Below are 27796 nucleotides of genomic sequence, written 5' to 3'. Positions count from 1 at the left end.
TCTAGTATTTTCTTACCTCCTGTCTCTTCAGAGACTTTAACATCTTGCCCACCTTGGCCAAGCTGCCCTGGCTCTGTGCATTTGCACAAGTTCCTTCTTTTACCTAAAGCACCTTCCTTTCACATCCTCATGTCTGCCAGGCCATCTCAAGTGCTAAGTTCTCCCTGAAGCCAACCCCATTCCTCCTCTGCCCCTACTCTGCCCACCAACCCCCCCCCCCATCCTTTATTCGTACTTCTCTCACTGTCCCTCAAATCCTCTGACCTTGTATATTATAGTGACCTACTTACCGCTTATACAAGAAAAAATTCTGGAAAGAAAGCATGGTGGCCAACTTGTCTTTGTATCCATCCCTGGTTTTAGCAGAGTGCCTCCCATGGAGAAAGTATTGCGTAACTCTTTGTTAGCTAAATCAATGAGTGAACTGAGAAAAGGACAACTTTCCAAAATAGCGTGAGCACACATGGGTTTGTGGGTGTTGCCCATATATAGGCACATACCCATGTTTCCCATTGTAAAGTTAGTGGAAGGTGTACATTCAAACCTCTCAGGAGTGCTATATTCTACTTCTCTAATTGACTAGCATCCATAGGTCCAACAGGCCTACGGGCTCCCAAATATGGAAGCATGACCCAGACACACCCCTCATCACAAGGAAGAGGGGGAACCCAGCCCCGTAAGTTCTCCCCTCCCACTTGAAGGGTCCATGATGACACTCACCTTGCTCTGCAGCTCTGAGCTGTCCAAAGGACTCCTGCATGACTCCTAGACCAGTTCTTCTTGGATGGTGAGAGCCTGTGTTGTGATTTCATTCTCCCCAGCAGCAGTGGAAGGTGAGGGTTGAGGACATAGACTCTGAAATCTCTTACTTGGGTTCAAATCTCAGCTCTGCCACAAATCAACTGGATGATGGTAGACCTCAGGGTTTAGCTTAACATCTCTATGTGTCCTCAGCTGTAAGATTGACATATAATGACTGCCTGTTCCACAGTGTTACGATGAAGATTAAATCAGTTAATATGTGCAAAGTGCTGGTCCAACTAGAGTAATATAGAGACACACTATGTCAGCATTAGCTACTACTGGTTTTCCCTGAGCACTTCACACTATCATATCTGGCCAACTAGACTGGATCTGAAGGATCTCGGGTAGGGGGAGTGAAAGGTATTGAGGAGGGTAAAGAAAAGGCAACAGCAAAGGCTCTGAGCCAGGAGGTAGCTTGGATAATCCTATGAAGTAAAGAGGGCCCATGTTTTTCAACTAAGAACCTGGAGGAGGTATGAAGAAATAAGGGTTGTGGGGGTATGTGCAGTGGTGTTCTGGGTAACATTTGACAACTGGCTTTCAGAGAGGGGTGTATACACACACGCATGCACACACGTGCACGGAAGCCCTCTCACATGTTTCAACTTTTTAGATCTTAGAGATATAGAACATTTTCACAAATAATAACAGAACACAAAGTTTTTGTGTGTTGTAAATTCCACGTAGCCAATTGACTTCCACTGGGCTTCGCCAAACTCTTATATTGAGCCGATTTCCAATTATGATTTGATCAATGGAACTGCATTCTGGCCCATGAATGCTTTTCCCAATGCATTTGTTGTCATGAAATCACATCCGTGATATACTACTGAGCCACTACCCTCACACAAATTATATTTATTAAATTGTACCCTCTTTCAGTCCCAACACGTATATTGGAAATTCATTCACTAATCAGTAACACAAGCGGCTTCTTTGCTGAATCGGTAGTTTTCAAACAGCGGAAAACATTTCTTCATTTGTGTGTGTGTGTGCTCCTCACAATGTAAGGCTACAAGCATGACACACTTTGAAGTTTAATCTTTCTGATTAACATTTTTCTCCACCTACACAAGAGACAGCAGACATTTCTTTAAAGGGCCAAAAAATAAATATTTTAGGTTTTGCAGCCACATCTGGTCTCTGTCATATCTTGCAGCCTTTTCATAATACAAAATTTCTTCTTAGTTTGCAGGCTGTACAAAGATATCCATGGGCCAAATTCTGTCTGCTAGCCCTGCCTTCCTTAGACAATTGACCAAGCAATAATTCAATCCTGATTTATAGTTTTGCCCATTTCTGTAGTGTAAATATTCTCATCATCATAGCAAACTATCAACAGGATGGTATCTAACATGAGATGGTGTACCATTCCTGAGTATTTCCACCTTACACATACAATAGATATAAATAACCAGAGGACTATAGATAATTGTAAAATATAGCAAAATAACTAGGATGTGATGAGTTTTGAGTATCTATTACATCTTTTTTTAATGTATTTAATTGGAAGTTTATATACTTTAATTTTTGATGTGGCTATGTTTAACAACCAGCTCAGAAATTCCTGAAAACTTCACAAATGGCTCTTGTGAGCCAGAACAAGCCAACTCAGCACCCTACTGAGGGCATGAGGGCCTCTTATATTTAGTCCTTATAAGTTAGAAGCTAGGAAGTATTATCTCCATTTTACAAATGAGGAAACCAAGATTTAGAGATCAGCAACTTGTCAAGAGCCATCAAGCAGGGCTTTAAACTCAGGTTTGTTTTCCCCAAAGCTAACATAGTTTCTCCTATATTTTATTCCACTATTAAGCCGGGAAACAGGAGGTCAAAATATTTATGAAACGCTTATCAATACTAGGATATTTTAATTAATTGTTGAATTAGGATAGAGATGAAGGAAGTTATGAACATATTGTTAGTGATCAACCCTGCTTTAGCATTAGATGTGTTGCATGAAAGTCACTCTGCCAAAAACAAAGATCTCTTTTCACAGAAATTGGTATTTTTTGGTTAATACTTTGGCTTCTTTATCTTCTCCAGGATTCCTCCTTTTTTTTTAATTGAAAATCCTCCCCTCAACCCTAATGAATGAGTTCATCATAGGTCAAAGACTAAATAAAAGATCCCAAAGCAAATGGGAAGCAGAATAGGTAAACCTTGAATGTTAGTATAGCAAAGATGTGACCTAACCTAAGAGCAGGAGGCGCGGGTGACCACCATGGTAAGAGAACAGAGACAGGACACTCAGCGTCGCAGGGCAGTGACTATGAGAACACTAAAATGCAGAGAGGGAGGGCAGGAAAGAAAGTATGGGTAGTTGAGTTGGCCTCTCCCCGTTGGCTCAGTCCTGGCTATGAGTGTGAATCTTGTTCCCAACACTGAATCAGTCTCATCAGAAGTTTGTCTGCAGTGGTCTTTATTCTACTGCCTTAAATAACTTATTTTCTCTGGTTAGGCACCACAACCCTGAAGAAGTTGTACTCTCAAAATCAGAGAAAATTTGTAAGACCTAGGACAGCATGGTAGGGTGAGTATTAGAGCCAGGGACCTGGGCTTGAGTCTTGACTCTGGTGTTATCTTATGACCTTGAGCAAGTCAATCTCTGGATCTTAGTTCTTTCTCCCCAAACTAATAGGATAATGGAAAACAGTGCCCACCTTACAGGGTTATTGTGAAAATTAACATGAAATATCACACGAAAATGCATGGTGTAAAAAGAGCAAACAGAAGCACTGGCAGCCCCATAAGATGTGAGATCTCCTAGAAGCTAGAAATCATGAGATTCTGACCCATCTCTTTACAATCAACCTGAAAGTGACTCATTAAAGTCACGGGGCCTGCATTGCAGAGATATCTGTACCAGAGATGGTGAAGGACATAGCTGGACATTCATTTAAGCCTGGATAGCCAGTCTTAATGATCAGAACCTTTTAAAAATGAAATGTTCACAATATTACTCCGCCATCAGAAAGAATGAAATCTTGCCATTTATAATGATGTGGATGGAGTTAGAGGGTATTAAGCTATTAACTAAAAGAAGTCAATCAGAGAGAGATAAATGCCATATGATTTCACTCAAATGTGGAATTTAAGAAACAAAAGGGGGGCATTGGGAGGAGGGGCAGTGGCCAGGCCTGCAGGCCCCAGGCAGGCACCGACCCATTGCCGAGATGCCCAAGAGTGAAGTCAGCATCTCTGCTGAGGGGCAGTGAAGGAGGAGCCCAATAGGAGGTCGGGGAGGTTGTCAGCCAAACCTGCTCCTGCAAAAGTGGATAGGAAGCCCAAAAAGGCAGCAGGAAGGGATAAATCTTTAGACAAAAAAAGTGCAAACAAAGGGGAAAACAAGTTGAAGTAGAACCAAGAAACAAAAGAAGACCTACCTGCAGAAAACGGAGAAACTAAAAATGAGGAGAATCCAGCCTCCTCCAAAGCAGGAGAGAGAGAAGCCAAGTCTGACTCATATCAGATACCATGTCCTGTCAGTGGTCCCTGTCTCCTTCCTGTACAATCCAGAGGAATATTGTCATCAACTATTTTGTAAAGGCAAGATTTTTTAGTAGCTGCAGAAACATTTTGAAGAAAGAGGGAATCCCACCTCAACCCATTTTTAAACTGTAAATGTTTTTTTTTTTTTTTGCAGCAAAATCTTTTTTTTTTTTTTTTTTTTTTTTTGCAGCAAAATCATTTGCTGGTTGTTTTTTGGTACAAACCAGAAAATAGTAGGATACTGAGTGTGGGAGGCTCTGATTGTCTTGGGTATCAGTTCAACATTCTATAGATGGGGTAGTTTCCATATCCTATAATACCAAGCATACTAAATGGCAAGTTGGAGTCAGTCATGCATTTAATAGGTCTTGAACATTTTAAATTACTTCTATTCCCATGTTGTTTTTGGTACAATTGTTTCTTCAAGAAAACCACTCCTAGATCTTGGCTTTCCCCACCAGAATTCCCATGTACTCTGTTACATCTTGGTCATGGTAGTCCAGTTTTCCTAGGAATGGTAATGTGCTGTGTAGGATTGGAAATTTGAGAATGTAGTGTATCATGGTATTAAATTGTGAATTAATGGGACTTAACCATGTAACAGCCTATCAACATTCAAAGATATTGATACTTGATATACTATTAAGGAAAATTGGCTTCCAAATTTTAAGCTGGAAGATCACTGGAATAACTTTTAGAAAAGGATCACAACCATGTGATTTTTTAGATTTTCGGTATGTACATTAAGAATTGTGTACAAATCGAAATGTCGGTACTGATTCTCAGGACAAACAATAAAAACTCAATTATGAAAAAAAATGAAACAAAACAGATGAATACAGAGGAAGGGATGGAAAATAAAATAAAGACAGAGGGGGGAAAAAGACAGAGGGTGGCAAACCATAAGAGACTCTTAACTCTAGGAAACAAACTGAGGGTTGCTGGAGGGGAAGTGGGAGGGGAGATGGGGTAACTGGGTGATGGGCATTAAGGAGGGCAAGTGATGTGATGAGCACTGGGTGTTATACGGACTGGTGAATTATGAAATTCTACCTCTGAAACTAATAATACACTATATATTAACTGAATTGAATTTAAATGAAAAGCTAAGAGAAAAAATATTGGTTCTTCAAATAAAAAAATATATGTATATTTACAACCTGTTTTAACATGTAACTCATGAGACAGGACATTACTATTTGCACTTAGGAAGCTAGTTTCTCCACTTATCCTAGATCAAATGTACTTCGCTTCCTGTATCTTCCCTGACCCTCCCTTTTTTTTTTGGAGGATTCCTTTATTATTGTTGCTTCTAATTCCTAAGTAATAATGGTCAGTGTAGAAAAATAGAAAATACAGATAATCATAAATAAGGAAATAAAATGTACTCATATTCTTACCATAGAATATTAACACTGATATATTTTCTTAACTTTTAATACAAAGAGATAAATCACATCTCTTTTCTTTAAAAAAAATGTCATGTAGAATATATTGTTCTGACTCTGCTTTCTTCTTTTACTATATCATAAAAATTTTAATAACACTAAATCTTTACAGTCATCACTAATGACTATATATGTCATTATATATATAACATAATTTAATAGCTATATAATATTCAGTTCATAGGTATAAAGCCCTCATTGATCAATGGCCCACTGCTGAAACTTTGACTTATTTCCAATTTTCCTCCACTGTAAATAATACTACAATGATCATTCTTTGTAGCTAAACCCTTGGCTACATCTAAGATTATTTCCTTGGCCTGTTTTTCTAGAGTGGAATTAATGGGTTGGGGCAACCATATTTTTAAGATTCTACAGTAAGGGACGCCGGGGTGGCTCAGAGGTTGAACATCTGCCTTCGGCCCAGGGTGTGATCCTGGAGTCCCCGGATCGAGTCCCACATCGGGCTCCCTGCATGGAGCCTGCTATTCTCTCTGCTTGTATATCTGCTTCTTTCTCTCTCTCTGTCTCTCATGAATAAATAAATAATTTTTTAAAAAAAGATTCTATAGTAAACTTAGCAGGCTGCTTTCAGACAGATGGGGCCATTTTATATTTTCCCAATAGGATCTAAATGTGTCTATTTCTTGCCCTCCACCAGCATGTGAGGGCCTTGCTGGTACTTTTCTTTTCCAGAGGAAATGTCCTATGAGATGCCTTCTGTTTTCAATTAGCCCTCCCAGTACAGAAGCAACATGGACATCCAAGCAGTGTCTTTGGAACTGCATGACATGACCCATTAGTGGTTCATAAAATCAAGTTAGTGGGTCATAAACAGCCTTTGTTTATTTTCAGTGTAATAGTGTATTTTTTAAAATAGCAGAGTGAACATTTCCATTGTAAGTAGAAAGATACATACCAATTAGTGGAGCTTTTGTTTTATTGACATACGTGTGTGTTGACGAGGACTAGAGTTCAATATAACACAGTTGTAAGATCACAGCGGATATCTAACTGAGCAATGGTAAGATCTAGGCAAGATTGCTTAGCCAAGGGATCCCTGGGTGGCGCAGCGGTTCGGCGCCTGCCTTTGGCCCAGGGCGTGATCCTGGAGACCCGGGATCGAATCCCACATCAGGCTCCCAGTGCATGGAGCCTGCTTCTTCCTCTGCCTGTGTCTCTGCCTCTCTCTCTCTCTCTGTGACTATCATAAATAAATAAAAAAAATTAAAAAAAAAAAAAAAAGATTGCTTAGCCAAAAGATCATAGAATCTGGGCTGCTGTGGCTTGGATTCAGGGCTTAATCTGGTGGGGAAGGAAGCCAGAGGAACAGAGAAAGGACGCACATCTTATTTATATTCCCTGGTAGGAAAATGCTTTTGATGGAAATGTGATGGAACTCTCAGTGGTATACAAAATTAGCTACTTAAAAATATATAACATAAGTCATGGTTTTATAGTAGGTTAAATTATAAATTTCAGGATGTGACAAGTAATCTGTACCTCTCTTCTCCACATATTTTCAGCACATTATGTCTACAGTTATAGATCTGCCTCTGCTTCTCCCTACCGGTATCTGGGGGCTACTCATCTATTTCTCTAAGCCCCAGTTTCACCACCTACAAAATGAGGATGTCCAACCACATGACAGCCAAGCCCCTTCTATATCTGTGGTCCCAGGGGTCCGTGCTGTGCTGATCCACTGCAGATTCTTAGAGTCCATCAACAGGGCTGTTTGTGAGCATGCAACATTTGTGGTCACAAGGGGTCTCTCACTTAGAAGGCTCTATGTTTGGATGGATGCTCTATTGTTATGGTTTTGAAAATTCTTGGTAACTTTTTAAAAAAGGTCTCATATTTTCATTTCACAGAGCCCCACAAATTGTGTAGCCGGTTCAGTCTATTAACTTAATAACATAAAGTCTTCCTGATATGAACATGGCATTCTTTCCTCAGCACTGCTGAGAGCTGAAGCAGTGGCTCTCAACCTTGGTAAATAAAGGACAAGCTGCTTCGAGGGTTTATGACCTACACCATTTCAAAAGTCCACTGTGCAATAGGAACAACATATAAGAGAAGCTGTTTAGAACTTTTGTTATGCTCAAGGCTTGCATTCAATTGTTCCAGCCCCAGCTGGAGTGGATTGTCCAAACTGCATTCAACTCTTGTAAAAAAAAAAAAAAAAAAAAAAAAAAGTCTTAAAATAGGATGACCCATTTAATGCCATGTGCTACTATACAGGTTAATTGGATGTGAAACATTCACAGCAGGTTCTCAATAAAAGATATAATAGAACGATGAGGGTCGGTGTTGGGCCTGAGTGTTACATTATGCCCAACCTGCATTTTAAATGCAAAGCTTGCTAAAAAGATTATTAATACATAGAACAAAGAACACATTTGGGACATGGCCCATTTTATATTTGAAAAGGCCCCCATCTGTTTGGGAAATTCAGCTGATAGCTTAATGGTAAGCTATCTGTCTTCAGTGGGGACAGGGCTACTTATCATCCAGAAGGCATATTTTCAGAGCTTTACGGTGGTGATGATACTGTCCTCTTGTGTTTCAGGGGCTGAATATAGGCCGTGACAATGGAGCAGAATCAGATATGATGAAAATCGTGATGCAGTATCCTTAGAAATGATTCTGAAAATTCTGAAACATGGGAGCCAACCAAGTACTTAAAACATCAGTCTTTATACTGTAGAACAATCACTTATTAAACATCTGCTACTCAAAGTCTTTCTTTACCCTTTGCAGAATTCCCTAATCAGCATGGTCCATATGAATGTTATCTCTTCTCCATACCCTCAAAGCACGCCGTGTTCACCCCTCTCAACATACTTTTTATTCATTATTGCAACTGTTTATTTCCTCATTTGTGCCCTTCACCAATTTGTAAGCTTCTTGAAGGCAAGTGCTGTAGTGATGTTTTTTTTAAATCTATCTCCAGTCCTAGCACAGCACCAAGTTAAAAAAATCTCTATAGTTAATTAAGTAAAAGAATTAATTACATGTGATGTATGAAGAGCTCCTGCAAATCAATAAGAAGATGATCAACACGAAAGAAAAAGGAGTAAAACCACATGCAAAGATAATATACAGGAAAAGATGTACATATGACCCCTGAACATATAAAAAGACACATAAACTCAATCATAATAGGAACCATAATAAAAGACAAAAAAAAAAAGACCTATAAATGGCCAATAACACATAAAAAGACATCCACACTCAGTCATAATGAAAGAAATGCAAGCTACATTGGAACACCACTTTTCACCTATGATGGGCAGAGATACAAAGAAGTCTGCTAATATATTGTACCAGTGAGGATGAAGAAACAAGCACTTCCTGGGGCACCTGGGTGGCTCAGCGGTTGAGCGTCTGCCTTCAGTTCAGGTCATGATCCTGGAGTTTCGGGATGGAGTCCCACACTGGGCTCCCCACAGGGAGCCTGCTTACCCCTCTGCCTGTATGTCTCTCATGAATAAATAAATAAATAAATACATCTTTAAAAAAATAGAATGAATGACACAAGCACTTCCATATACTGCTGGTGGAGATGTAAATTGGTACAATGTCTAAGAGGACAGATTGCAAGTATGCATGACCCTTACCTAGTAATTCCATTTCCAGGAATCGATCCTAAAAGACACTTGCACGGGTGTGAAATGATCCTTGAACACAGAGTGAAATTCCAGTATGCTCCACATGCTCTGTAGTGATTGTGAAAATGCTGAAATGCTTCCTTATTTATTGGTAAACAATAAGGTGTACCGAGCCCACACAACACCCTGCTGCTGCTCTGTCATCCAGCCCATTCCCCCGAACCCCCAGACCTTGCGGCACCGGGGCACCTCAAGAGGTCACGCCTGGTACTACAGGGCCGCCAGGACGGCACCACGTGGAGGCCAGCCTCGTCCTCATCGATAGGTGCTCGTGCTGAAAGGGCTGTTAGGTATCTGGAGGTCACTTCCTCGTTCAAGGCTGTGCACCGCGGCACCGAATCCAATGGCAAACCATGGGCCACAGAGCAATCAACAGCTAACAGTTATCGAGAGCTTACGACGTGCCACACGCATTCTGAGCACTTTACACCTGATTCTCATATTTAATCCTTGGCACAGCCCCAGGACGGAGATGCGATTGTGATTCCCCACTTCACAGACAGGAAAATTGAGGCACAAAGAGGTTAAATAAGTTACCCAACAGCATGTAGCTAATCAACGACGAGCTCAGCCTCTGTCGAGGGAGTCTGATGTCAAAGTCTGTGCTCGTAGAACAACATGTGCTTGGATGGAGACAGGTGACACTAATGAGGGTATATCCATGGACCGGAGCCCCAGGGGCCACCAAGAAGGGAAGCTCTTTACAAACTCAGAATGGAATAGCAACCGAGCTCAAGCACCCTTTGAAAAAGGTGTGTAGTGGCTATCTAATCTGTGGACACACACACGCGTGTGCATATGTATTTATAGACATACACGTGTGTTTGTGTACATATGCGTGTATGCGTATATGCACACACACTCATAAAATCACAAATTGGATATGTAGACTGTGTCTGGAATGATATATAAGAAACTGATAATGCTGGTTGCCTACTTCTGGGGGACAAGGTATTAGGAAAAAATGTCTTCGGTCTGTACCTTGTGCACCACTTGAATTACATATCATGTGCACCTATGTTCTGTCAAACTACAAATTAGTGTTTTATTTTTTATTTTTTTACATTTTTTAAAATTTAAATTCAATTTGCCCGTATGTACTATAACACCCAGTGCTCATCCCATCGAGTGCCCTCCTCAGTGCAAATTAGCGTTTTAAGTGCACGATGTCTACACACAGATCTTGAGGTGGGAAGTCAGAAGCGCCTCCTGAGAGAGAAGGTGTGTGGCTGGTCAGAGGTGGTGAGAGGCCGCCCTTGGGGTCCTCAGGCAGGAGAGAGCCCTTAAAGAAGGGAGAGGTTATGAGGCTACCCGGAGGGCAGGGAGGGCACCCCAGGCTGAGGCAGAGGTAGGGAGACCATGATAAGGGTCAGCACGCCGTGAGGTCAAGGTCACCAGAGGTAGGCCCCAGTGACTGCGCATCCGTGGTGGGAAGCCCAGCTGTGGGTGTGGAGGCTGTGAGAGGGGCCCCCAGGGTTGCAGCCCAGTTAGGCCTCGTGGTGCCCACCCTAGGGGGTGTGGAGGAACATAAACTCGAAGCGCCCAGGCCTCACCCTGTCCACCCAGGACGGGAAGGAGTCCAGCTGCGCAGCCATTCTCCAAGGAGCAACCAAGAAACAAGGAGATAATTGAAGGCTTGGTGGGAGATAGGGCCGAGTGAAATGGTTCAAGGAGCTGATATTGTCAGTTCTGAAAGGAGACAATTACTGTCCCCTGCTTGATGGCACATTGTTGTCAGTAGGACGGTGACCAGCTGTTCTATGTCACCACACAGGAGATAAAGCTGGGGAGGGCTTCGAGCAAGCTCAACTCCACTCAGAGAAAGTCTTTCCGTCACAAGAAAATGAAGTTGTTCATTACTGAGGAAACAGACACTGAAGGAAGATATGGTCTCACTACCCCCACCTCTGAGGTGGGCCTGATGGCGGAGGCACCAAGCTGCACTGCACGCAGTCATCTTTGTGGCCCCCGGGGTCTTCACCTCATCTGTGAGCCACAACGCCAACCTCATAAAGTTGTTATAATGGTTAAAAGAGAGCCTGTGGGGGTGCCTGCGGGGCTCAGAGGTTGAGCGTCTGCCTTTGGCTCAGGTTGTGATCCCAGGGTCTTGGGATGGAGTCCCACGTTGGGGTCCCTGCTCCATGGGGAGCCTGCCCCTCTCTGCCTCTCTCTCTCTATGTCTTTCATGAATAAATTTTTAAAATCTTTAAAAAGAGAGAGAGAGAGAGAGAGAGCCTTGTGTAAAGCATTTAAAACAGGGCTCACTATACAATAAATTCCAAAAAATAGCAGCTAGTGTCATTTAGGGTAAGTAGACGGGGCCTGCTAACTGTGGGGGTCTTCAGTGATTTCCATGGTTACTTGGGATGGTCAGTGGTGGTCTTTTTAATTCAAGCAAATATCCCAAGTGCTTCATCAATAGTTTTATGTCCACAGATTTATAAGGAAAGCCTACATTTTTCTGGAATACATAGGAGACCATTCATCTCATCTGCTCTGGTTGTAAGGAGTTCTGATATCAACGATGTTCCCAGAAGTCACATTTCTAACAACCGTACTCTCTGGGGGAGTATAGATGAGAGTTTTTCAAATATTTTGGATTGGGACCCACGATAATAAATACATTTCATACCACAATACAAATGTACACACACATTCACACATGTGTAACTGAAATAAGAGTTTGCAAAAAAAAAAAAAAAGCTTAGGCCTCTATGTGTCATCTGTTCTGATATTTTCTATTCCAATAATTTTTTATTCTAATTTTTAAAACATTGATCTTGACCCATTAGGGATTGATTTCAGGACCACCCATGGATTGTGACACATGGTTTAAAAAACTTGTGTCAAGTCTAAGAGCATTAGGCAGGTTCCTGAACTGCTCAGGAGTCTACTAGCACAACTGTAAAAAGGAGATTAAATTATCAAGTAACCAAGTAACACTGGGCCTAACATTTATTTAATATACCCTCCTCAATTAAATTTGATTAAATGGCCATTAAAATGCTGTCATGGGAGCACCTGGGTGGCTCAGTGGTTGAGCATCTGCCTTCAGCTCAGGTCGTGATCCTAGGGTCCAGGGATCGAGTCCCACATCGGGCTCCCCACAGGGAGCCTGCTTCTCCCTCTGCCTGTGTCTCTGCCTCTGTGTGTCTCTCATGAATAAATAAATAAACTCTTTTAAAAATGAAATGAAATGAAATGAAATGAAATGAAATGAAATGAAATGAAATGAAATGAAATGGCTGCCATGAATTAAAGCTCTGAATTAAAGCTGGGCGTAGGTCTTAGCACATTTTATTGGTAGATATCCTCCCCAGTCCAGGTGCTTGGTTTCACCCTCTGATAACAAATGTTCATCAACAAACCTGAAAAGAACATAAGAGCAAGGTGAGAGGTGGCTACAATGCAAGAAACTAATGTGTTCTCCAAAATGTGAAAGAATTGTGCTTAATAGTAAAGCCCAGATGAGAACGAGTTCAAGAGCTACAGAGAGGGGTAAGTTATGTCCTTTTCTTCCATTTAAAAGGTAGGGTGGGGTGGAGCACAATATATTTTAGGAAAAAAAAAAAACTGTTTCAAGTGGCAAAAATACAAAAAAAATAAATATTTTGTTTCTTAAAGAATACATCTTGGGTGCTGAAAAAATTTAATGGAAAGAGCTCTTACTTCAACTAAGACAAATGAAACTAAATATCAGTATCATTTGAAATAAATTAGCAGAAAGAACAGATGGGCATTTCACCTGTAAACACAGCCCCCTTTAACCTGGTTATAATTCCTTGCCTTGATCTCAAGAGAACTAAATACACACAGTTCTCAAATTTTGCTCCTATCATGATTATAGCTTATCATGACCAATGAAGCAAGATATTAATGGGATAATCATTTGTGTGTTGTCATTCTGTTCTCCAGTGCTTCCAGAAAAGCCACCATTCTACTCAGGGAGACAGATCTCACACACTTCCTTCTCTTTGCCTACCCACTCCCAAGCCCCCACACATCCAACTGAGAAGAAAGCAGAAAACTCCTGAAAGCCCTCTTCAAAGAGATTTAAATGATGACGTGAGAGTAGAGAAGAAAGGGAAGTGCTTTGGGGGGCAAGATTAAGAATTGTAGAGACCCTGAGAGGAATATGGTGCCAACATTACCATTCTCCAAACATAAATCAAAACAAAAACAATACTAACCTATAATATCTATAAAAAGAAATCCAGCTACATTTAGATTTCTTTTGATCAATAAAATGATGTTTTGTAATAATAACTATTTTAAAAGTTTCTGTGTGTGTGTGTGCCTAATCCCCTATGTTGTTGGTACCCTAATTGACTATTTATTCTTCCATTGGGTTTATCTAACCCTTAATGCTTGAAAGGAAAGATATTCCCAAGATTGGAAAGTAGAAGGTTAGTAAGAACACCCCCCCCCCCACTCTGCCTTGGCTAGTAGGGGGACTTCCAAGAGAATGGCTTCAATGGGTTTCTAGAAAGTTTGGGCTCTAGGCCCAGGGGTTCCAAGCCCTGCCGAAGACTGAGGCACCCTGAGTATGATGAGAAGCCAGAGAGCCGTAGCAAGGGCCCCTGCAAGCTGGGACAATGGCCAGCCCAGTGGTGAACCCTGTGGATGGTGTCCCATGATTGATGAAGTCTTACTATATGTAAGAGCTTGACACAACATTGGGGTAGCGTCCCAGTAATAACCACGATTGTACCTCCTTCCGGCTTGGCAGAACTAGGAAAATAGGGTTATTTTCATACACTTGAGTTTCTGGCCAGAAATTTGAACTTGCTCTCTCCTGGACCTGTCACCCTGGTGGTGCCTCTGCAGATATGGCTAAAATCTCCCTTCCTGGACAGTGGAGCCCATGGCCTGTGAGAACACTTCATCTAGCACATCAGGCAATTTTCTTCCCTGGTCTAACTCAGCCAATCAGACCTTACACCTTAGGTATCCGTGGTTGGGTTGGGGTCTTACAGGCAGGACTGGAGCAAGAGGCAAAAGATGCATTGAATACCATTACCCATCTCTGGTTTTTTTTTTTTTTTTTAATTTATGATAGTCACACACACACAGAGAGAGAGAGAGAGAGAGAGGCAGAGACACAGGCAGAGGGAGAAGCAGGCTCCATGCACCGGGAGCCCGATGTGGGATTCGATCCCAGGTCTCCAGGATTGCGCCCTGGGCCAAAGGCAGGCGTCAAACCACTGCGCCACCCAGGGATCCCTCTCTGGGTTTTTGTATTCCAGAAAAAAACCCATAATCCTACTACGATGATACATCATCATTCATTATATTGAGAGGATATAAGACAAGGTGACACTCTGGGGAGACACATCCCACTACAAAATGATGAACTGTTTCAGACAGCAGATGTTGTCACCCATCCCCCTCTTTCTAGTGTGTAGGGAGAGGAAGGGAGCGTACCCTTATCGGATTTCAGGATCAGATATCACCGATGTAGCCGAAAAGAGTGAAGGCTTTGTCATTTTAACAAAGCCCATTTTCAAAGCGTTGTCCCTCTCTGCTACTGTACTTATCAAAGAGAATCAGATTATCATCAGAACAAGGCCCAGGATAATTTTATAAAGAAAAGTAGATCATTGCTCTTTGGAATTTAATTACTGGGTTTAATTTTGTAGATGCCACCTTCTTTCAGTTTTTTTCCTCTAAAACACATCCTTGGATTTTTCTTCTATCCTTTCTGATTTTATGAATCCCCATCTAAAAGTATTAAGTACTGGGTTTATTAACATTTTTTTCTTAATTGACTTTTAAAATCCAGTTCTAAGCCTCAGTCTCTATGAATCACTTTGGTAACATCTCCTCAGCGAAGATAATGGGTTAGTTTGTTAGGGTATTGCTCTCATAGCATAATATTAAACCATCTATCCACAAATATGGGCTTCCCTGGGCTTAATTGCTGAGTACACTATATTGAAAAAACAAGGCTACTCTCTATATGATAAAAATGAGCAAAATGTGTCTATAACAACCACATATGAAATCTAAAGTTATCATCAGAGCTGTAGTTCCTCTTCTCCCTCCTAAAATGTAAAAGGAAGTATGACAGGGAAGGTGATTACAAAGTCAATCAGCAGTAGTGGGAAAGAGAGCATAAGAATATCACTCAGGGGGATCCCTGGGTTGCTCAGTGGTTTGGCTCCGCCTTTGGCCCAGGGTGTGATCCAGGAGACCCAGGATCAAGTCCCACATCAGGCTCCCTGCATGGAGCCAAAAAAAAAAGAATATCACTCAGACCCATGAGGTCACAGGGAAGGCTCAGACCCTTCTTCCTCAGGCACAATGTGATGTCAGAAGGATGTTTTCCAAATCAGAATCCTTGATGCATGGTGTAATGAGGAGGAGTGTGGTCATGAGCACGAGTACTCCCCACTTCCCCCTAATTCGTTGGTTCATTGCTTCATTCATTCATTCAATACATATTTATCAAGCCTCTGCTCTGGGCCAGTCACTGGGCACACAATGCATAAGAATGATGCATTTCCTATCTTCATGAGGCATATATTATCTAGTAAAATCCAAATTTACTTTATATAAACAAACAACATGGAAAAAAAGTACAAACATAAAAGCTAACTGAAACAAATTTAGACATTCATAGCTGCAAATAATTTAAAAAAAAACTAAATAATAATCATCATCCTTGTTATGCCATGACCTGATTTTCTGCAGATAATGACCCTAATACTAAAAAGACTTTCCAAGTACCTTCTTTACAGCTAAGGAAGCTAAAGTTGGGGCTTGCTTAAAGCCAACAGCTAGGAAGTCCAAGTGGTGGGGTTTGACCCCAGACCCGTCAGTTTTCAATACTCCACTCTTCCCCTGTACGGGTACATCTTCTCTGGGCAGAGGGCTTTTCCTCCAGGAGCCAGAATTGTATTAGAATAACAGAAAGAGACCTACCTAGACCCTATTAGCTTAGTGCCTTAGTAGAAATGCTTCATAAGGATTTATCATCTCTTTAAAAAAAATTAAAAATAACTCTTATATAGAGATCACTTCTATTTCTTCTAAAATACTGTAGTTGAAAATATCATCATTCATATTTACCCCTGTTATTAAAGTCCACACAATCACTTATTTTGCCAAGTCTACAGACTTTCTTATGTTAGGTATATAATTCATCACACTTCTCTTTTTGTTCTAGCTTCTAGGAACTTCTAGGCTTAAAATCGCAAATCTTACTTTAATCCATTCATTTGCTCATTCAACAAACATTTATGGAAAATGGTTACTTATGAGTGTGATTATTTTATCCCTGCCTTAAAGGGCTTTGATTTCTTTTTTATCTTTATTGTAGTTGCTTTACTTTTATATGCTTATTACAATGTGTTTTATTACATGGATTTTTGGAGATAGGAGAGCATAAAATGTAAACAGCTAAAACAGTTTTACTGTAAAAATGATAGGATCCAGGATACACTGTAATAACAGGGCTTATAGTCTTATAAACTCTGGGTTAAAATCTTGATCCTACCTGACTCATGGCATGAACTAAGACAAATGACACATTCTGAGCCTCTGTTTCATAAAATGCGATCAAGAATTCCCATACAAGATGTTTACAAAGATTAAATAAGATAATATACATAAAGCAGCTGGCACTGCCTGGCACATCAGTATTTTATAGTCACTCCTTGGGAATAAAGCAGGTAAATATGCAACAAACAATTCCACCTATAAATATCCAGTTTCTGAGGTGGGTGAGCTTGGTTTCCATGGAAAATAAATGGACATTTTCAAAACCTCAAAATTTAAATTAATTTTAAACTGCTTCCCTTTGGTCCTCTCCAAGATTCTCGGCAATGTTCCATCACCCCTGGTTGTTGAGCCCTCTTGTCTAATTATAAACTAAATTCTGGCTTGTTAGCAGAAAAGATTTTCTCAGGCTCTGTTCTATAAACAATGCCAGAGAAATTGCAGATGCTTTGAAAACTGGGAGGGCCCTCCCAGTCTGAACTTTTTTCATCTTAAAGACCCCACCAAAGACTCTAGCTTTACACATTGTATATTTTCTATCCACAAGCACAGCACCTGATGCTTTCCTCTTTGATGACATGAATCATGCTGTCTTACCGTGTATTTCCATGCCTGCCTCACCCATAGGAAACTTCTCAAAGGCTGGCCATATTTCTCATTCCTATTCATCTTACTTCCTAGCCTAGTGGCAGGCACATAGTAGGTGCTAATTAAATAGTTGCTGACTCAATGAATAAACTAACCAATTAATGAAAAGCTACGTGAGGCCAAGGACCATATCTAATGCATTGTGTCATCTTCCCATAGTACCTATCATAGTGAATGAATGAATGACCATTTAGCTGAGTCCACTTGAGATACAAAGAACTTTTTCAATAATGATGATTCAAGTATGATCTTTTTTTAGTAAGCCACAAAATAATAACTTCTTAGAATCCCAGAGTGTCAATGTTTAGAGAACTTTTGAAACCATGATCAACACTCAAGTTTGGATGTCTTGGTGACTATTCTCATCAAAATTCTCAAACAAACCTTGTGAAGTTCTCACAGTGTTCTGGTGTGGAGCCTTGGTGTTGTACCATATCCCTTAGTGATAGGGGAAATGTAGACACAGAGGGGTGAGTGGCCTGCCCCTAAATCAGACTGAGTTTAGCAAGGCCCACAGATAGGGCCTGACTTGTGTTCCTCCTAGAACACAGGTCCACTTCATGTCTAAAAGACGTGAAAGAGGCCTGCCAGTGGTTCACTCACCACCCAAGAGATTCTTGGAAAATAACTCTCCCAAAATCAGGCTCAAGGACACCAAGCCCATAGAAAGGTAGGGGGTGCTTCTAAGTACTTCCACTCAGGAACTGTTCACTTTCCCGTCATGTGCAATATCAACCTGCACATGACATGCATCCCCTTCCTGGATTCCCACTCACACCTAAAGCCCAACCTCGCAGAGCCTTTCTTTGGGTGGCAGGCCTGACAAAAGTCTGAGGAGCCTCAACTTCATTACCAAGTTACTTGGTACCCCTCCCCTTTCTCCTCTTCCCAATACCTCCACTGACCAACACAAAGAAATATCCAAGCTCCTTTCACTTCACCTGCTTCTCCTCGTCTTTGCCCTAATTCTTATATTTTCACACACAAACGGCTCAAGAAGACATTTCCTCCTAGACGGGGCACTTCCCTCCATAAGAAGAATCTGGGAATAGCTGTTAAAGAACGACTTCCCCCACGGGGAGCACAGTCGCTCAATTGTTTCCCCAATATCCAATCTCCTCTGACAAGCTTAAAATCAGAACTCCTGAATTTTAGTTGGGTACATGGACACCCAGAGCAAACTTTCCCAGTCTCCCTGGCTGCCAGGTATAGTCATGAGATGTGAGAGGAACTAACATGGGCAACTGAGCATGTGCCTCCTTACAAGGAGAGAGCATATCCTCCACGGCCTCTGTATCTGCTTCGACAGGATGAAACGTGAACATGGTGGTGACTGCTGGAGCACCCTCTCAGATCATGCGAGTAAATTGTGTGTTGAGGATGACAAAGCAACAGGATTGAAGGAGTTGGTGTCCTGCCACCACACAGCTGCTACTTCAGTCCTGAGCCACATACCCACAGACTATTACGGGAGGGACAAATGGACTCTTCCCTTGGTTAAGCTACTCTTATTTTGGTTCTTTGTGACAGCCATTAAAACTATATCCTGAAAAAAAAAAAAAAAAAAAAACTATATCCTGCTTAACACACCTCTTTACACAGATATTGGCAAAAGTAAGCAGCATCAGTAAATACTGTGACAGGCATTCTAATCAGATTATCCATTAAAATAAGCCCTGCTCATTTCCTTTCTATCGCTTTTTTTGTTTTGTTTTCCTCGTTCATGTAGAATCATTCTGCCAACTTTTATCAAGTCAACAGATCTCTATTGTTTGGGGCTATAAATAAAAAGTTTAGCATTTTGTATGCAACAAGATTTTTTTTCAAACATTTCCAATTGACACGACCTGCTTCTGAATTCAGCTTTAGTTGACACTTAGATTAAATTTAAATATTTAAATTTCAGTAAACTGAAATTTTTATTTCCTTCAGGGTTTTTTCCTACGAATGTTTTGGTATGAAATTTTCCACTCTACAGAGAAACAAAATATCTTTTTAAGAACCTCGAGAAATTACTAATGAATCGTGTTCAAGAAATCTTTTAAGGTTTTGTCATACTTGCTTCACTTAAACTTTATGCATATTATTCTGAAGTTTGCTTTTTCATTCATGAAAAATGCACACTAGTTCATTCATTTGGATTCTTTTGTAATTATTCTGCAAGGTATCTGCCCTCCCATTGATGAATGGCAAGGTTGTTTTCAATTTTTCACTATTCCAATCAATGCTGAAATGAACATTCTCACATCTAACTCTGGGGCACAGGTTCAAGTGGTTTCTAGGGTATATCCCTGGAATTAAACTGGTAACACTGTAGTGTATGCACATTTTCAACTTTAACAGACTTTACTAAATTGCTCTCCAAACTCGCTCTACCAATAATCTCATTTCTCTATGTTTCACTACTATATCTTGTCAGCTTTCTTACTTTTTTGCCAAAATCATGGGATTAAAATGGTATCTCATTTTAATTTGCATTTCCTTGATTACTGGTTAGGTTTATTTGCCAATCAGTTTTCCTATTCTGTGACTTGCCTCTTTATATTCTTTGCCCATATTACTATTGGATTGTTTGGATTTTTCATTGATTTGTAGCTAAATCTTTACATTATTTGGAATCTTGAATTGTTCTAGTTATATGCATTACAAATATGTTCTCTTTCCCTATGGGCTTTTAACTCTGATACACAGAATTTGAACATTGTAATGTCAATTCTTTTTCTCTATAAATTGTACTTTTGTCCTGATTAAGAAATATCTTCCTACCTGAAAATATAAAGATATTCTTCAATATTTTATTCTAATAATTTTAAAGTTTTTCTTTTCAAATAGAGGTCTTTAATCTATGGAGAAGTAAATCAAAATTTAAACTTAAATTTTTTAAGTCTAAGAAAACCAAATAATAGCTTTTATGACAAATTGAAGGACTGGTAAAAGGAAGAAAAGGATTTGTGAAATAGTAATGACATCCAAAAGTATCCAGAAAAAAGATCAGAATAGCCAAAAGAACTCTGCCATATGTATTTTTTCTTTTAATGTCACTTTTAAAGTACTCTTCAGATTCTTTCACCCATTTTTCATGCAACATATGATCCTCAGCAAATGTATTGAGCTAAGTCTATGCCCCACTCCGGATCTACTCATCCTCATGTACCCTACAGCCTTGGCCACTTGCCTTTCTTCCCAGGCTGGAGCAATCCCAGATATGGCTCACATCCCAGCTGCTGCCACCATCACCTCATATCCTAACATCTCCAATTTTCTCAGCCTCCCCAGGGATGAAGACTGGCTTGGCCACGGATTCCTCTCTGCACCAGCTGTGTGGGAACTGCAGCAGGTCCAGGGTGCAGCCCCAATCTGATTTTCCTAGCCATTGGTTGCCCAAAAGGGCAACATCAGGGAAGCAAGGAAAACTCAGTGTGCCCTTCGGGCAGGCTTTCCCCCAACGAAGCGATGATGGAAACAGGCTTGCAAATAAATGTCATGCCTTTATTTTTCTTCCACAGTGAACTGTTCTAAGAAGCAGTGAATAGTGAATCCATGTGGCCACTCAGGAGATGTCCCACATCAGCCAGCAATGTTTTCTAGAGAAGGTGTGCCTAAGCTTAGCAACTTACTGACTTGTCTTGCTTTCCTCCTTCTCTGCCTTTTCCCCCTCCCTCTTGCATTCTTAGGATTACATCCTTTTCTCCAGTAAACACTGGCATGAAAGTTTTGCTTCACACTCTCTTTTCTAGGGATCCTACACTAAGAGAGCTTGCTTAAATTTTTCAAACATGTATTATCCAACAGCAACTAAAATTTACAATTTTTATCAGAACCAGTACACAGTTTTGAATTTGCATATATGACCCATTTCGAAGGCCAGAGACGTCTACTGGGAAACTTCTAGGAGGGATCTTTCTCTCTGATAAAACAGAGTGGCAGAAGAAGAAAATTCTCTTTTGCTTTCAAAACTCCCTTCCTTCTCACTCGGAATGTGTTACATGGGAACCTGAGGTTTGGAGCTGCAGCTGCCATCCTGAAATTCTGAGATGGCCTCGCAAATGGCAGAGCTGAGTGGTGGAAAGAGCCTTGGTACCTGATGACACCTCTGAGCCCCTGAACCAACCCGGGAACATACTATCTCCAGTCTTCCTGTTCTATGAGATAATACTTAAATATCATCATTGTTAAGCCATTATTGGGCATTCTGATATTTGCAGCCAACGTTTCCCTAAATCACAGCTAATTATCTGCACACCCGTAGTAATTGGAGCCATTGGAGCGGATATGAAACCAGTAGAGAAGGCCTTGGGTAGGATTCTGAAAAATGCCATTGTTAAAAGGACAGACAGGAGGGAAGGAATCTACCAAGGAGTGTTAGAAGGACTAGCTCAGTTCTTAACAATCTCAAATAACAAAGGTAACAGTACTTACAATCTAGCAGCACCACAAGTAAGAAATATAACTGGAAACTGTCGATTTAGCTCTTTAATTGCAAATCTGCTCAAATATTTGACCAAGATAAGGTGGAAAACAGGAACCACAGGTTTTTATCTAAATAAACATCATGGTTTTTTTTTTAATTCTGTTAACTTTATTCTTTTTTTTTCCACCCCATTATCCCAATCAAGAATTAGCATGGAGTCGTTCATTGGCAGATAAAGAGAACATCTTCAAATTCCTTGCTTAAGAGCTTCCTATGGGTTTGGCTCATGAAATTCATTTGGCCCTGGAGAAATCGCTTGTCAGCATGAAGCCAAGCTGATGAATAATTCTGACAACATCACACACCAAATTAGCAAACTGGCCAACTTCAGATTTCTCGACCAGCTACTATTTTTGCCAAGTTTTTAATTGTGAATGGACATGATAAGGTTATCCCTCTCCCTTCACTTAGAATAAATATTTGTACACTCACTGACATTACCCTCTCCATATAATGCATTTATTCTGTCATCGTGTTATTGGTGGCTTAAAGGGATAATATACTCTGCTAGACCATAGCATTTTTATGAAAGATGAGGTCAGGGAATACTTTGTGGGAGATAATAGTGCAATTTTAGAAATGTTGAAGGTAAACTAATTTAGCACTAGAAAGAAGAAAGGGCCTGGGAAAGGTTCTGGAGTCAAAAGCTGCTGTTGAATTTCGGCCCCGTCACTCAGAAACTGTGAGTAACTAAGCAAGTTGCTTAGACTCTCTGAATCTCAGTTTTTGCTCTGCCAGATAGAGATAATAATATCAACTCCCTAGGGTTGTTCTGAGGACTAAAGCACGTCTGGAAAGAGCTAGCACAGTGCCTGGCTTATAGTCCATTTTAATAACTAAAAAATCCTAAATCAAAACATTTACAGCTGGTTTTTAATGTTGGAAAAGATTATTAAGGCTATTTTTTTCAAAGATTTTTAAAATTTATTCGGGGGAAAAAGAGCATGAGTGGGGGGTGGGAGGGGCAGAAAGAGACACACAGACAGAGACAGAGACAGAAACAGAGAGAAGCAGACTCCCCGCTGAGCAGGGAGCCCTAGGCCAGGCTCAATCCCAGGACCCCAAGATCATGACTTGAGCCTAAAGCAGAAGCTTAAGTGACTCAGCCGTCTAGGTGCCCCAGACGCTAATAATCTATTAAACATCATTGCAAAAACATTCCCCCAAGCAGCCTTCAATTTCTTAACTTTGTATATAGTATTTTACTTTGGGCAAACAAAATCTCCATTTGTATGTCATCCTGTCTGTCCACTGTTTTCTCTTTATGGCCTCCGTGTTTATGTGTTGCTTAGGAAAGCCATTTTCATTTTTAAGACTTAAATATGTTGCCCTTTATTTTATCCTAATACTTTCTTAGTTACATAAATGCAATCATTTGAGTTTTTGTGTTAGATTAGGATCTAACTTTATATTTTTTTACCAAGTCAATATCCAGTATGCTCTTTTCTCTATTGAAATGACAACTTACCATAGATTAAAGTCTGTAAATGTATGCCTCCCTTTCTAAACTTTGCCTTCTGTTTCATTGATCAATTTATCTATTTCCGTATAAGTCCACATAAGCATTGTTTTCATTAATATTGCCGTATAGTATGGCTTAATATCTGGTAGGGCAAGATCCTTGTTATTCTTTTTTCTCAAAACATATTTTATTCTAGACCATTTTTTTCAATCAGATGAACTTTGGAATCAGTTTATTAGTTTTCTTTCAAAAAAAAATCCAGCTGTAAATATACTGAGATTGGATTGAATTGATATGTTTATGAAATTCAGTCTTCCCATCCAGATCTATTCAAAATGTCTTTTGTGTTCTTTAAAAGAGCTGTCTGCACATTTCTTGTTAGGTTTATTCATATCTATATTGTATAGTTTTTGAGTTATAAGTACAATTCTTCTTAGGTTTTATGATGCCCATTTTACAGTTTTAGCACTAAGATGAGCAGGAATTTTATTTTATACTTTCTAATTGGTCCTCACTGGGATACATGGGAAAGCTATGGTCTCCAGCTTCTTGTGTGAACATGTGTGATCTTGAGTCTCCATATTAGTCTGATTAGTTTTTCCATTGGTTTCCTTGACTCTTTAAAAAAGAACACCAGATTTTTACAAGAAGTGACAATTTTATCTCTGCCAATCGAATATTTATACTTTCTTCTTTTTCTCCTTATATTGTATATTTTCAGCCTTCCAAGACAATGTTGAATAGTAGCAGTGATAATGGGCTTCCCTGCCTTGTTTCTGACAGTAGCAGGAATTTTTCTGATTTTCCCCATTAGGTATAACGATTTTCTCCCAACCTAACTTTTGCCGAGCAATTTGATTAGGTACATGCACTGAGTTTCATCAAACACCTTTTCAGTACCTATCTACTTCCACCTGTTAGTAAATAGCTTCTCAAAGGTTGAAGCATCCTCGTATTCCTGGGATAAACCCTATTTTTTGTGGAATATTATTTTTTCTATGTGGCTGGATTTAATATGCTGATGGCTTATTTAAGAATTTTTTCATCCACTTATCAATGGGTGGGGGTAAATTTTCCTTTGTATGTATGTTCTCTGTGATATTTGTTGAGTTACTGTCTCCCAGGTCAAAGCCCACCCACCCTTCTGCACTTTGATTCATGATGCTAGAACTCTGCAAACCATGTTTCTGCTCTGCCAGCTGGCTTTTTATTAGGCTCTAACAAAGACTGCAAAGCTAGAAGAGGAAGAGGGGATTTACTCCTTCCTGACAGCTTGCTATGATCTTTCTGTTTGCTCCTTTTCCTGTGTGTAGTATCCCAGCAACGCTTCTTCATTCACCCAGGCAGCAGCAGGTCCTTCCATAGCAACAGCTGAATCTAGTTGGTGGGTTTTTTTCCCTGATACTTCCAGAACCAGCCTCAGCATGTTCCACATCCCCACTTCACCACATTCCAGACACTAGCACAAGGTGGGACAGCAGCCTCTCTTGAGAGATCTGAATTTCAGTTCATGGAGACATGGAGACCCTCCTCTAACCTATATAGTTGAATGAATTTAAGTTCTTCCCTTTATTTCTTCATGCCCTGGGGTGGAACCTGCTTTCTACAGTTGCTACAATGCTGATAACCTTAGAGTTCTCTTTCTATCATTTCAGTTACCTGGGTAATAATTTTACATCTAGTTATCAATTCTTTCCATTATTTTATCATTTTTCAACAACTGGCAAGTTTTCTCTCTCCTGACTGGACCTTCACTGGTCCACTAACCTGTCTGGCTTTGGTAAAAGGGTCTGATAGCCTCTTTGAATGATTCAGAAAGTTTTCCTTTATTCATCTGTTCCTTGAAGTTAATAAAACTCTCCTATAGATATCTCTAGGCCTGGTGCATTTTAAAAGGTATATATTGAAACTAATTTTTAATTTCTTTTGTAAATACAATTCTATTCCATTTTTCTATTTCTTCTTGAGTCAATTTTGATAATCTATATTTTCCAAGAAAAGCAACCATTTCTTTTCAAATTCGTTTCATTAAGCTGTTCACAGTATCCTCTTAAAATTCAGTTATCACTCCTATTATATTTTGTCTTGGTAGAGAAACTTAGATTCAAAATCAAGTCCTTTCAGGCCTTCAAAAATTTGGTATGTTGTCTTTTAGCATTCTGCCAATGAGAAGTCTGTTACTACTCAGCTATTCTCCCTTTTGCAGAGAAAGATTCCCTTCCTATTTTATTCTCTCTTCCCCTGTAAAATAATTTTTTCTTTTTTTTTTAGAGTGAAGAATTTTCATCAGATGGATTTTGTTTCCAAAATTTTTCTGCTTGTAATTCTCTGTAAGAATGCCTATTTCAATGTAACATGTCTATTCAGTTTTATAATTTTTTTTTATTGTTTTGGTAATACTTGATTATCTCCTTTCTCCATCTGGTAACCTTATCAGATGAATGTTGGACCAGCATCTACTCCTGCCCATGATAGGGTAACAGGGACCAAATTTATGCTTTTGCCTTAAACGACTAAAAAAGTGGACAAAATGTTGGAAATGATGGGTATTAGACATTAGATAATAGAATTTAGGACTATCATCCCTGAAAAAAGTGAAAGAAATGAGATGAGACTTAGGATTGGTTCAGCTTACTGTTGGGAAGCAGTTTCCAGGCCATAATGCAGGGAAAATGCTGCCAAAAGAAATCACTTGGCAATCTTGCTGAGTTGAAGATATAGAAATCAGATTTTAGAGATTGCTCAGCTATCAGATGGATGAAAATTAAGAAGTATGACAAGACTGTGGGGAAACAGGCACAGACACCCTCATACATGCTGGTGGGAATATAAACTGGCAAAACTCTTCAGGAAGGAAATTTGACTATATGTTGTAAAACTACATACGCATTTACCTTTGGAACCAGCAATCTCACTTCTTGAAGATACATTTTCAATCATATACACACACACACACACACACACATATATATGTTCATTGCATCATTGTTTACAATTGCAAATATATGGAATGACTTAAATATATAGGGGACTAGTTGGATAAACTATGATACAACCACACAACAGTATAATGCCACTATAAATAACAATGAGGAAGATTTCTATGAGCTGATCGAGAATAATCTCCAGGATATTGCCAAGGGGGGAAAAAAGGAAAATACAAAGATGTGTAAAGTATGCTATCTTTCCCATAAGAAAAAAAAGTAGGGCAGCCCGGGTGGCTCAGCAGTTCAGCACCGCCTTCAGCCCAGGGTGCAATCCTAGAGACCCGGAATCGAGTCCCATGTTGGGCTCCCTGCATGGAGCCTGCTTCTCCCTCTGCCTGCATCTCTGTCTCTCTCTCTCATAAGTAAAAATATTTTTTAAAAAAGAAAAGTATATAAGAAAATACATGTTTCTGCTCATCTGTACAAAAGAAATGCAGGAAGGACTAACTAGAAACAAATAATATTACTACCTTTGAAGAGAGGGTGATAATGATATGGAAAGAATGGGAGAAGGGGAATGGCTTGGTAGGGATGAGAAGGGTAATGACACTTCACTGAATATACCTTTTGGATAGCCTTGACTCTTAGAATCATGGTCGGATTTCATATGCCAAAAGAGAAATAATCAATTAATATGAACTAGGATGAGTGTGTGCAGAGAGGAGAGGACGGCAAGAGGAGGACCCAAAATTGGGATGTTCATGTGAACCTAACTGTTTTACATGTGAATAACACAGCCACACTTGCTGCACCTCTGCAAAGTCGTATCAGAGTCCAAACCATACAGCAAGGACCCACTATGCAAGCCTGAAACTGCCTCATAGCCAGAGACCTAACTTTGTTATTCTTTTCCATGCCTGCACATATGGAGTCCTCTGTTTTATTGGGTTTCAGTTATTTGTCATAGCGACAACCTTAGCATCTGAAGAAGCCATCGTTGTTTAAGAAAACATTTATTAGTTTTAGATTCATCTCTTTTTTTTTTTTTTTCCAGAAATACCTGCTATTGAGATCTGGACCATGCCCTGCCAGATAGGCGGCTGAGAATGAAAGCCATTGATTGGCATGGGGTTGGTGGAAAAGGAAATTCTTCTTTTATAAAATAAAGGGCATGATGTTGGATGAAAAGATTTCATAATCATCACTTTCTTCATGACTTTAGAATGTTCTTCATGCTCATTAACAAAGATTAATTATAGTTAGCCTTTTTAGTTTAATCAAAACTGGAAGAGAAGTAGGCACAGATTTTAAAAGCCTGGTGAGATGCTGAGTAAGTGAGTGCTTAAATGACTCACTGTTGGGGACCTTATCAT

At 39.9% G+C, this 27796-nt stretch overlaps 1 protein-coding gene and 1 long non-coding RNA gene across 7 annotated transcripts in view; one reads left to right on the top strand and one right to left on the bottom strand.

The window, feature by feature from the left end:
* NR1H4 (nuclear receptor subfamily 1 group H member 4) overlaps window positions 1–27796 on the bottom strand; it is a 110954-nt gene that overhangs the window by 72757 nt on the left and 10401 nt on the right. For 3 of the 6 annotated variants that reach the window (XM_035699359.2, XM_035699356.2, XM_035699358.2), the window contains exons 3-4: window positions 4191–4310; window positions 721–954 (exon numbers count right to left, since the gene is read on the bottom strand). The gene's annotated coding sequence lies outside the window, so the exon portion shown is untranslated. The remainder of the gene's footprint in view (window positions 1–720; window positions 955–4190; window positions 4311–27796) is intronic. The other 3 variants (XM_025438853.3, XM_035699357.2, XM_025438851.3) reach the window with 1 other exon arrangement.
* LOC118350841 (uncharacterized) lies at window positions 17987–27611 on the top strand. Its single transcript, XR_004805378.1, has 4 exons — window positions 17987–18233; window positions 22180–22716; window positions 25768–25826; window positions 27478–27611. It is a non-coding gene; the product is annotated as an uncharacterized LOC118350841 (long non-coding RNA).

The sequence above is a fragment of the Canis lupus genome, chromosome 15, assembly GCF_003254725.2.
Source record: "Canis lupus dingo isolate Sandy chromosome 15, ASM325472v2, whole genome shotgun sequence".
In the NCBI taxonomy this organism is placed as follows: Eukaryota; Metazoa; Chordata; class Mammalia; order Carnivora; family Canidae; genus Canis; species Canis lupus.
Note: the sequence above shows the minus strand (reverse complement) of the source record. Positions and strands in the feature narration are given on the sequence as shown.